We start from the raw sequence: 12,711 nt of genomic DNA, 5'->3' as shown, positions 1-12,711 counted from the left end.
AAATACTTGACATTTATATAATGCCTGCGTTAAATAATATTCACCTGCGTGAATATTTGAGTATATTTGTATTTGTAATATGTATATTTTTATGAATTTATGAAAATTGTCAACCATCGGTTTTACTTCGCGTTTATTTTATTTCTATATGCCGTGATTCAATTTTACAACTTCCTAAGATAACAAATTCTATATCTCAATATCGCTCTAAGGATTGAATATTTTACATTTCATTAGAACTATTAGCCCTTAATACTTGATCATATAATCGGAAAGATTCAAAGTATATTAATCTTTCCTGCGACACGTTGAGTGTCTGTTCTTTATTGAAATTACTAAATACCATACCATACACGAATGGCATTCGCGTATGGCTGAAGGATTAGATTAGATCTCCGCGATATGTCGACCGTTAGAGGCGCGGCGCGGCTTTAATCTGTCGCGCGGCGGTAGTGGGTACTTTGTCCATGACGCGAATATAATCCTGCTGTCAATTATTGTTATCGCTCAAGGTCACGAGACAGATCGGTTCCGCCGTCGCGCCGCGTCGATCTCATTTCGCGACCACGAACATGCTCGCTTTTCTATATACGAATTGCTCGATTCTCGCAAGAAATTCATGCTCACGTTAACCCGCCTTTTCTACCGAAAAAAGATTGACGCAATTATGAACAAATTGTACGATTTTAGTATATAATTGTAATGCAACTATATGTAAATAATAAATATATATGTAATTCTCTGGTAATTATATACAATACAGGCATTAAAAGAGTGGAGCAACTTCTGCTCGATTAAAACTCGAGTAATGAATCCCTTTATAATTCATAAATTACGATATACGTCACGTGATGAATTAGAGAACGAAGAAATATCGTGATTTTCATTAAGAGTCGTCGCATATGTGCGTCCTCGTGTTTCACGTATATACTCATATTTTCAGTTGAATCGCGAGCAAAAATTCTCGCGACATTTTATCGATGAAGAACAGCTCAACGAATCGTATACGATCGTAAATAACTTTCGCTAACGACACTCGTAGCCCGTATATGTTTCCTAAATTTAACTGTTGCAAGAGAGAGACGCGTATATATTTTATTAGATGTATTCTTGGAATTTATTATGAAGTCTGATTGGACGGCTTTTGGGGTCATCTCGTCTGGGAAGTTTTTATATAGAAAGAGTTAAACGCGCTATCGATTTTTTTTGCAGCAGTCTAAAGGTCGATGATCAATGACTGGTTTGTCAAATAAACTAATTTTTTTTTTTTTTTTTTTTTTCATTACGATGCTGCAACTTATTTCTGTAGAAAATTGTAACGTAATTGTCCGAATGTCTCTATTCTTTAGAGTAATATTATTTGACGTACTGTTAAGAAAATTTAGATTCTAATAAGAAAATAAAATTTACGTAATAATTTTTTTCAAATTCTTAAGAAAATGAATTGTATATTATTGTCACATAATGCTTTCAATTTTACAAACTTGCTTCTTAATTTTAACATAGAGGAGATCACTTTCTCTTTTACAAAACATCGCGATGCACTCTTTTTGTGTCTTGAATCAAAAAGCGATTCCGATAATATGATACTGAATGGCTCAAAAATAAGGATTTAACATTCTTCTTGCGTTTTTTTTTATTAGTTATTACGTAATCTAAGACCTATTGTTAGAATAGAATGTGTTTTGCGACTTTGCCTCTCTCGGTTTCAAGTAACAGAATCGATTCCTCATTCGATTCGCGCAAACGAAGCGTATGATGAAAGAAACAAAACGCAAATAGTATCCTCGCGGCGTGTTCTGAGCAAGGCAGATGTATAGGAAGATGTAGGAAATAAGAGCGAACAAAGTTAGAATCGCAACGTCTCTCTGTTCGCGATCTGCAAATAAAAACGGCTACTCGCATGAATGTGAACACGCGGGAAGGGGATTGGAGAATGGGGCGCGGAGATGTGAGGGGAACGCCAGCGATAAGGGGCCGGATTGTTTCGACTGCTTCGGAATAAGTGCACTTCTCGGATCGAGAAAAATCTCCGAGACAAAAAAGTCATGCCTCCGATACGGAGTGACGGCCAGTGACGGCAAAACCAATGTCGAGCAAAGTCCAATGAGCTACAAGAACTTTTAATACCATGACTCCATACAGGAAACGTATTCACATAAATGTAAAAAAAATCATTTAACAGTCCAAGGAAATAGCATAGTTTTTTTTTATGTTTTTTGACGTCACACATTATTGAAATCGCTTCTTAATTGAACACAGAAAGAATAGATTGTGATTTTATAGAAGGAAAAAATAAGCACTCTTCTATATCAAAAAGTTAAATTAAGAAGCAAATTTCTAAAACGAGAGCTCTATATCGCTTTATATCGAAAAGTATTAGAATTTATAAAATCAATTCCTGGTAGAAACAAAAGAATTACAGTAAATTTTCACACTAAGAAAATGTGAAGTTGAATCTGTATGTTTTGCATTAAATCGCCAGAATTCTTTTTACATCAGAGAGACTTTAGAACTCTTTGGCGAATAGCCAGAAGTTTGTCGTTGTGTCGAAATTCTGAAAATGCGACGCTGACATCATAGAGGGGGAAGAACCCTTTTCCTTGCCCAATTAGTCCCATGGGGTAGCAATACCGTTAGGGTAACTCCGCCTATTCTGAATGCAGAAAATGTCGACTAAAACAAAGTCTTATAATGCGTTCTCTCTTTAGCCGCCGTAAATCTGATAAAACAAAACTGCTGTGTGCGTGTTGTTCATTAAAGTTTTAAAAAAAATTCGATCTATAAAATTCTATAGCTTATCACCGTATATACACCATAGAAATCGCTTAAAATTACTGAGATTATAATTTAACAATAACACACAACTTCCATAAATTATTCCTGCTACTTAATGTATCTCTAGGTCTTTATATATTTTTCATTCTAGTTTATCCCTGGAACATTTTCCTTTTCAACGCGAACGTTTCGCCAGCGATCGACGAAGGCGTATTTTATACAATACTTTGCCTTCGATAGAGTGACTGTAAATCAAGCCGCTTGACGTTCTGCATTGCGAGCGAGCATAATAAAGCCCGGTACATTGCGCCGAGAGCTCGCGTTTGACCTCGCAAAGAGCGTTCGATCGTGGGAAAATTATCTGCAGTCGCGCAACGATTTTCAATGTTTTAAACAATGAACTATTCAAATTGTGCGCTTTTATAGACGCGTTTCATCATTCTCCATCCATTGATCGGCACCAGCAAGCAGTTTCTTATAATATACCTTATATGATCAATTTCCCTGACTTCAATTCGGAATATCTGCGAGAGGTTTGTCTAATGCAATCGCTAGCCGAAAATTCCTTTATACCTGTCTACAAAATTAAAAATTATTTGATTTTGGATATCAATTACTGTTGTGCATTATATTATTAAAAAAACAGCGTTGTGAGTACATATCATAATAAGATATTTAGATATTTTACGTCCGGGATATGAATATGCAGGGATTTCTCATGCAGAACTTGACGATTCTAACGGTTTCGTTTGCGGTACGTTGCGACTGTGCCAAATGATACGCGAAGAGAAACAATCTTACACGCATGCATCGGATCTTCCAATGAATTTCCCAATTTGCATGACGCCAGTCCGTAGTCCGTGGCTCTGACATTGCCATATATTTATGAAGTGACTAACTCCCGTTACGTTTGCATTACGGGAAGTTGCACGCAAGTTACGTCGCACATTCGTTACGCGATCACTCTGTCATCTATTACTTATTCGTGCAGTTTTCGTTCGCGTCGGTGCGACTTCGAACACAAAACGTCAATGGCAAAAGGAACTAAATAAATAGAGATAAAACAAATTAATGTTGAATCGGCCTCTTTTGTTCGTAATTCAACTATTTCGTAGAGAAGATAAATCGTATATAGTTGTGCTTATTGCAATTCGAAAGAATTCTTTTAAGAGTATATATATATTAAGCCGGTATACGTAGAAAAAGAGTAATATCGATAAATTAGTATCATTAAAGAAAATAATTTAGCACATAATGATTATATGGATTATACATAAAATATATATTTTCTATAATAAAAGAATATAAAAGGTCGGTCGCAAGTTGTGTGAGATAAGAAATAAAACAAATAACAATTAGCTATGCAGTCCCGTGAATGATTCACATTGGTCTGACGTCTGACGTAACTGCAGTGTATACTGCAGGATATGCACGCGACTAAAAGGTCTTGAAGAATAATGAGAGGCAGCCAGGATGAGTGATGTTTCAGAATTTCGAGAATTCATATCCAGAAATCGTCGAATGACGATAGCGTGTCGCGCGTAGAGTCCTAAAGCCGGTTCTACGATACGTCGCAAACGATGGCAACTGCTAGTTGAAAAGTGTTATTTCTGATTGCCGATTGCCAGTTACGGTCGCCAAAAAAAGTAAAAAGTTTGTCAACTCTCTTTTGACAAGCGCAACGTGTGGAAATAAGAAACAACACTTTTCAACTAGCAGAGTTGATGGCAATACGTTGCCATCGTTTGCAACGTATTATAGAACCGGCTTAAAGCTTCGGAAACACTAGCGTCGCGTCGCATCCCGTTCCTCTCGCGTTATCCTGTCGCACCGATGAATGTCGCGCGTGTAATTGACGACGTGTGCGCGCCTATAGGGGATTAATTACGCGTGTCCGGAGGTCAATAGGCTGAAACGAGAGAAGCAGAAAAGCGCAAGAACGTGACGCAATCCGTGCGCTTGCGTAGGTAGGAATAGAAGTGCGCGCGGTGCAACACGCACCGGCACGTTATACTACGTACGCACACTTGCGCAATAGAGATAAGCATTAACGAGGCCCGGATATAATAGCGTCGGCGACCCGTCTAGACGCGACCGTTGCGACATATCCTTTAAAACGTTTTACGGCGCCGCGCCGTGCTTTTTAGATCGCGATAAACGGCCTCCGGACGCGTTTTCAATGCGGAAGTCGCGGCTGATGTTGAGAACCGTTTATAGTATATTATTCCTAAAAATTATTAACCTCGATATATTTAGCGGTCAGCAAATTAACTGCTCGACGCTAAAAGACCGTTTCATATAATCGATTCGCGAAAATAAAAAGAAAAGATTGTTTTACTTATTGTTAGAAGTGGAAAATCTTTTCTCTCGTTTTTCATAAGCATCAAGGCTTTTAGCATACTAATGAATGCCCTTCCCTAATTTCATTAAACTTCGTACGTCGAGTCTTCAAGAAAAAGAAATATATCGCGCGAAATTACCGGACATAACAAGTCTTCCCTTCGTTTCATTCGACAAGAGTTCACCGCAGTTCCATTCTAACACAGTTCGCTAAATTAGAAAATGAACGGGTGAAGAGAGAGAGAATCGCGCGGGGTCGCGACGCACGAGTCGCTCCGCCGTTTTCTTTCTCGCGCGGCCGTTTATCGTGGAATAATTCAAAACACGGGTATACGTAACCTTCCTATACTTTCCCGTTTCCACTTTTCGCCGTATAGTTGCACCATCGCCCGGCGAAGCGTCGTTTTACGGCCGAGAAAATTATCCCGCCGTTACGCTTTATGCCGCCGGGCGTAATAGAGACGAAGGCGGCCGCCGCGCCGCCGCCGCGTCGCCGCGCGCACGGAAGCGCCGTGTACTCTTTCTATGTAGCCTTATGGACGAGTTTCGCACACGGAGGAACGAATACATTCATTCTAAGCTTAGAATATATCTTTTTTCATGCAACGCGCCGCCTATACTGCACCGTTTCGAATCGATGATGCGTGAAAAGCAGAGCCCTCCTCTCCCCTCCCCCAACCCCCGATTACAATTTGCGGATACGTGCGAGATATTCCGCACATTAGCGTTTTTACGCAAGTGCTACATCCAGCTAGCGCGATGTTTCACTCTACAGACGGAATTTTGTAAAAGCGTGCAAATTTTTGCAATGTAAAAATGTAAAAATCCTCTGACGTCGATTATCGGTGCATCGAAGGAATCTTGAAATTTATTAATAACGGACAAATATAAAATTAAATTAGCGGTTATTCTGAAAATACTGCCTGACAAAATGCAATTAAAAGTAGTGATAAACTTCGGGATTCTCCAATAAAGCCTTTCTAAAGAAACTTAATGCGGGAAAATCAAATCTGATTTTTTAATTTACGATTCAAGAGATATCGATGCTAGTAAATCAGCGTTTTCTTTGCAGTTTAAATTCCACTTATATTCAATTAGAAGAATTTGTATCTGGCACGTGTACAACCAGGATGTCTTCAAGATCTTCGTTGAAACTCAACATCCTGGTGACGTGAGTGAAAGAGTATTACGCATTGATCCCAAAAAGTCAAGTCAAAGTGTTTGTTCCCTACGACGAGTTTCTCATGACGTCGTGACGGTCTTTTTCTCTTTCGCCATCGACGAGAGATCCTTGAGAGATACACGCATGCACAAACCTTTCGTCGTCGGGGCAGCGCGACTGCCGTAAAACGTCATGATTATTTGCGACATTCGTTAAACGAGTACCTTCACTCTTGGCAGAGTGAACGGTAACGCGGACTAGACGCTTGTTTCACGCAATACTGGTCTCACGGTCTCGAAAATGCATGAGAATTTCCTGGTCTATTTTACAAAGTCTATTTTGTAATGGATTCTTTACTGCTTATTTTACATTTATTAAAGTGACGTTTTAATTTGCATTAATTATTTAATTTGTATCTTATAGGTATTTAAATATCTAGATACCTCGTCCGATAACCAGTTTAAGCTTCAAGATAACAGAAATAGCAGAAATTTACTAAATTTAATATATTGACGGCTATAATTAAATATTATAATTTTTACGATGAAAGTTTTTACATAAAAGCGAATCACTGCCTTATCGGTTGAAAATAAATTCTGAATATACGATTACAAATTTAAATTTCGCTTAAACTATTTTCCATTTTATAATATAATCATCATGTAATGCCATCGTATAAACGCGATGTTTATATGTAATATTTTCAATGAACATAGTGCATTTGAATTTCGAAGTGAGTGACGCCTCGAGCGTATGTAACAGATTTCAAAACGTACATTGCCGGACTTTTTACGGCACTTGGGAGTTAATTAAATACCGTGGAACGTAATTGTTCAAAGAATTAAATTTTTTCGAGTGATGCACTTTTTGCAATTTTATACAAACGCCGTGCAGAGCGCGCTTAATCGCGTGAAAATAACTCGACAGAGCTCGCACAATGCGCAAAAACAGTGGCGCCATCCACATAGGCACCGCGTATCTTTTTGCACATTAAATAAACGACATTCTTCCAACTATATAAATTCTATAAAATAATGTAAACAAACAAGTTCATAGGACAAATAAGAGCAAAACGCCGTTTTTAAAGCGAGATATATGAAATACTAAAAAGTAACTTTAATGCAAAAAAGAAAGATACATATTACAAACGTTTTCGGTCTTAATTTTAGACCCTCTTCAGTGTAACAATTAAAATTTGGTCACGATCTAATAAATAAGTCACCGATAACGCATATAAAAGGAAATGTATAGACGCGCTTTTTTTTTAAAACCAGTGCAGTGATCAGGACATTTCGTATCTCTCCATAGGATAAAATAACATGTCGCGTGTCGCTGACAGGAAAGTGGAGAGAAGAGATTTCGCGCCTGCTGTTCAGATATTTATTTTATTAAGCCCGACAGGATTTAGATGCTCCAATATCATATCTTCAATAAATACAATGTAGGAGATGTGCTCGAGCGAGTCACCCTCATACGACGCGCACTTGTGTAAACGTTCCCACCGCCGTTTCCCACGTCTCTTGACCAGACAGTCCAATCGAAGGGAAAAAAAAGAGAAAACAATAGAAAAAAACAAAAAAGAATATTGCCGACTATCGATCTAATTTTCGATTCGAGCTAATATTTGCCCATTATATGTATATAGGGGACTATGTGCGAGCGTGGCTTTTTTTTCAGACTGATGACTTGACACATGAAGTTTCTCTTTCGGAGAAATCTATCTAAAAGTGTAAAAATAAAGCGGGAGATGTTACACTCCCCGCATTTTTACTTGTTTATTTTGCTTACAAAAAACCCTGAGACACAAACCCCGTATAACCTGAATATTTTTTGTGTATATTAATTCCGTAAAAGGCGAATATTAGACACTAATTTCCGCTAAAGTAATATACCAGCAAAGCGTTCTGAAATTAATAATGATCATTCAATTCACGGTGATTTTAGTAAGAACCTACAATTAATTCAAGATATTTAGTTTCCTTTAAATACATCTTTTTTATTTCTGTCGTTCACACATTTAACCGATAATTACGAAAGAGAATATTATTTAAAAAGATATAACGGTAATATATATCTCATTTTACATAATATTCATTATTTTGATTATTTGCAAACCAAATTGTATTTAAAGGTATCCTCGCACAGTCTTATACTTAGCAGTTAAATATGCGCTCATACTTGCATATAGGCACGAATTATGCGCGCGGCGTGCTATGCTCTACGAGACAACGCATATCAACGAGCGTGCCGTGCTCGCTATACTAACGAGCGCGATTAGAGCAACCGTTAGATTCAGCTTACCGCTAAACGAATAAAATCTCCGCCGAAAGGCCGACGTTTTCCTAAGAAATGGAGAAAGCCCCGATGGTTAGGTTAGATTAGATTACGAAGAAATATAGTATATACGATATTCCTTCATTTTGTGAATACATCCTTGTATATTTGCGATACGCCATCAGAATATATCTCGACACGAACAAAAATTCCATATATACATGCAGCCAATTTTAAATATATAAATATCTGTGTCTTTTTTTAGTACAATTATTTGCGGATTATAAATTTGTGCGTTACTTCGCAATTAAAATGATATAATAAAATAAAAAATTTTTGCATTTATTTTTAATATTTATTATTGTAATGTATTATTGTTATTAAAAAATCTGCTGCGTTTAAGAGAAAGTGAAAGAGAGAAATTGACCAACTATACATACTTTTATATTAGTGTCGAGAACCAATTCTATGATCGTAAGACCTACTGTAGTTTTCATATTTCGAAAAAAAAAAAAGAAACAAACCGTTTACACATTTGTTGAACTGCTTTCCGCTACACGATAATGAATCGACCTCGCGTTCACGCGTGATACATTTACGACTTGCTTATCGCGGCGAGCGACGTCGAGGACGCCACAACGGAGTCGACATTTTTATCGCTTTCGTATAGAGACATGGATAAACGGAGTCCTACTTTGAAAAGAAGGTTCATAAAACGGAGCGTCTTTAAGACCATTTTATGATCTTCCGCAAAACGGAATGCCTTTCAATTTGTTCGCGTTGAAGCAGCACTAGATCCAGTAGCACATACAGATCCCGAATATTGTCTCGTTTACGGAGGAAAGCGCGCGAATATAAAAGAAATACCAGAAAATGCTTGCGAATATATATATTTTTATACTTTATATCGTCGCGTCTAACAATATAATACAAAATATATCATCATCTCTATAATTTGTTATATCATAATGCCGTCTTTAATTAATCAACTTCAAGAAATTTATATAAGTTTTGCAGCATCTTCTTATTATCCTATTTGATTTCTTCCTGATATAATTCATAATCAAAAATCGTCTCGGTTCAACTTAAAATTTAATAAAGCTGTGAATTCGATTATTCTTTAAAAAAAATTTGAACAATGAATTGATTATGATTCGAACGTTTCTTATCAAATTATAAAGATCCAACATAAAGTATTAACCATTTCGGGCGATGTTAAGTGTAAATGGCCTCGTTTCCCAGTTAATTTTAAGTATTATACATAAATTTTGAACCAAGTTTTCTGATATTATTATGGAGCAGTCCAGGTGACCCCGTTTAAGAGAAAATTCATTAAACCAAAAAGAATTCATTAAACTTTTTTTAGCTCCCACGGTATTTTCTTTCTCTCTTTCTCCGAAAGGATTTCTCTAAAGTTAAAGGTCAGCGTGTTGCAGAACCTACTAATGACAGCGGCTGCCATCTTCGGGGCTCGCGAGACCGACCTCGGGAATCGCGGGCCGATAACATTTAAAAGTGCCACGTGAAGGTATCGACGTGCACGCTCGTTGCCCGTTCTTTCTTTCTTTCGCGACGGGCAACGGAAGGGAGAGGCTTTACTATATCGGCATGCAAGAGAGAGAACGACACGAACGGGGGAGCGGAGCTGTCGACCCAGACGAGAAAACTGCAGTGAAAGCCTGCCTCGCATTCTGGGCCAGACGGAAGAAACATACAAGGCAGACAGTGTAACGGCCTCCTTCGCGTTCTCCGCTTCTTTTATTATACCACCTCTCGCTCCGAGTTCGACGCGAGCGTTCCCGAGCGCGCCTTTCCACCCCCGTTCGCCTCCCTCATCCTCGTCGTCGTCGTCGCGACACTCGCTCGGCTCGTCCTCCCGAGGAGGGAGAGACGACGGAATAGGTCTCGGTGTTCCAGATACCGTCCGGACGCGTGTACTAGTTCCGTATCAAGAGCCACGCTTGAAACTCTTAATCATCTTTAGGATTTTAAAGGTATTTTTATACCCATATTTATATATAAATATATACAGCAAAATTGTATTTTATTTCTTTTTATCTATAGTCATGTGTTAAATACTTAGAAAATTCCCCATTGTCTAAATAAAAAAAAATCTAAATGTGAATAATGTAGAGTCGTTGTATTGTGCCCCTCTTTTCTTTCTTTAAATTTTGTTTGCGTTTATTTTCAGAAATTATTTTAATATTGAAAGTAAAATCGCTTTTTTTTAGATTTTTGTATTTAAAATATGTGTCACGATTTTTTGGAAATATAAAAAAAATATAGCATAGAAAACGTAGCTGACAAACAAACTGAACATTTACGAAGAGATTCTTTGATAAATTCTAATTCGAATAGGTGTTAATATTATAAAGGATGTCTAAAAGAAATGAGAAAATATATAAAATAAAAATTTATGAACTATTAAGATTAAATATAATAAAAAAGTACTAGCAGAATTTTTATAACAAGCAAAGTATATTTTCTCCTAAAGTTTGAAATGTAGCGAAAATCTATGCAGAAACTACATTATATTAAATTTACATTATTAAATTTTCCGATATCATATTTTTTGTAAGTTAAAATATATCCTAAAGCTTCTTTCCAAAAATTACTTACTTCTACTTAGTGCCATTTTCTCATATCATATTTTTTCTAGGCAGAATATATACAACTTTTTTCGTAAAGATTTTTATAATTATTAAAATACAAATACGACAGTTTTTTCTAACAATTTATTTCTACTTGATGCTATTTTCTGATATACTTTTTATAGGTAGAATATACAATAGCTTTTTTGCCAAAGATTTAAATTTAAAATATAGAAGCTTGCTTCTCCAAAGATTTAAAATACATAATAGTTTTTTTCCCTATGATATTTATGTATCATACAATTTTTTTTACAGACATGTATACAACAATGTTTCGACAGGCGCGTGTACTTGACGCCTTTTTTTAAAAAGGTCAGTTTTTACAAATTAAATTTCACCGGCTTGTGATCTTTGAGATTCATAACTATGTCGGGTGCACCGGGTCCTACCGATTACCCCTTCGCGCTACGTATGTAAATCATCTGTGCAAGGTGCAACACACCGAGGGTTACCTTGGCAGAATTGATTTTTTTTTTCGCGCACTAGTCACATAAAACACTTTCACCGGCGACGTGGCGCATCGTACGTCCGTCGTAATTCATTTCGCTACCGTGTGTGCCGGCGCTGTCAGGTAAAATAAGATCCCATGCAATACTTTCGCCTAAAACCGCGCTACTTATTTAATATTTGCGACCGATCGCGCGCGCGCGCGTTAATGTGCAACCGCAACGCGCGCGGTCAGTCTTTAATGTTTAATAAATAGAGTCGCCGCGCTACACTCCATGCGTGAATAATATACGAATTAAAGACATTCAAAATTGCTCGACACATTTCGATTTATATATATTTTCTCGTGATATCTCTGCTTAAGTTAATAGACGAGAAAACGTCATTATGATATACAGAGCATTCCAACATAAACGTTTGAAAGTTTAATGACAGCTTATTTAATCGATTTTATCAACTTAATTATGAAGACATTTACATTGGAAATTGAAGGGTTTTCGCAAAATTAAGTTTCAAGCGTCTAAGTGGATGAGCAAGAACTTGTCTCTCGGTTAACTTTAAATTAGTTTTACTTCAACGGAAATTTCATTTAAGGCTTGATTAACAGGATGCTTAATAATGGAGATTGAAAAAATGCGAATAAATTCTGGTCCAATCCTCCGCTGAGGAAAGACCGAATATCCAATTTTCGGATATATCGACGTAAGTTGCTGCTCACAGAAAAATACATCTTACGGCAATCATGTCACAGACAAACATATACATCTTCCTGTAAACGTACAGTCTATATAATATCGAATTTAAAAAATTCACTGATATTATATACCGATCCCCAATTCTTACGTCAGAAGTGTCGTGATTGACACTGCCTGAAAATCCTTTACAATTCCACGAGTAACATAAAGGCCTACATGGCCTTTTTTCCGAGGCGATAAGACATATTGGACATTGCACCGTCGCGTCGCACGTGCAATGTAAAATCGGCGCGCTCGATGCGCTCGTCGAGAGGGGAACGACGCGAAATGTAACGAACGAGGATGCACGCGACAAAAGAAAGAA

At 37.2% G+C, this 12,711-nt stretch overlaps 1 protein-coding gene across 1 annotated transcript in view; it reads right to left on the bottom strand.

Moving 5' to 3' along the window:
- Positions 1 to 12,711, bottom strand: part of LOC143903358 (uncharacterized) — an 80,075-nt gene that overhangs the window by 16,070 nt on the left and 51,294 nt on the right. The gene's annotated exons all lie outside the window — the stretch shown is intronic.

The sequence above is a fragment of the Temnothorax americanus genome, unplaced genomic scaffold, assembly GCF_048541705.1.
Source record: "Temnothorax americanus isolate GAGA-0224 unplaced genomic scaffold, ASM4854170v1 Scaffold46, whole genome shotgun sequence".
Lineage (NCBI taxonomy): Eukaryota > Metazoa > Arthropoda > Insecta > Hymenoptera > Formicidae > Temnothorax > Temnothorax americanus.
The sequence above is the reverse complement of the archived record's forward strand: the minus strand, read 5'-3'. Positions and strand labels throughout refer to the sequence as shown.